This window comes from Oncorhynchus clarkii, chromosome 27 (genome assembly GCF_045791955.1).
Source record: "Oncorhynchus clarkii lewisi isolate Uvic-CL-2024 chromosome 27, UVic_Ocla_1.0, whole genome shotgun sequence".
Taxonomy (NCBI): domain Eukaryota; kingdom Metazoa; phylum Chordata; class Actinopteri; order Salmoniformes; family Salmonidae; genus Oncorhynchus; species Oncorhynchus clarkii.
In genome coordinates, this window is record NC_092173.1 from 34,934,074 (window position 1) to 34,934,353 (window position 280).

The following is a 280-nucleotide window of genomic DNA, read 5'->3' on the forward strand; positions in this document are numbered from 1 at the left end:
TTCTGCTGTCTCTCTCTCCCCTCTGTTTTTCTGGGTCTTCCTCTGTCTCTCTCTCCCCTCTCTCCTTCCCTCAGTTTCTCTGCGTCTTTCTCTGTCTCTCTCTCTCACACACACCCTTTCTCTTTCTCACACACTAGATTCTCTCTCATCACAGCTGACTGTTAGCCCCCAGCCCTTCACCTTTTCAGCACAGCATTTGACAGAACATTTTCACTTTAAGGACTCTACACAGTCTTCGGAAACAAAGCCGACAGAGGTCAGTCACATTAGAATTATTAAT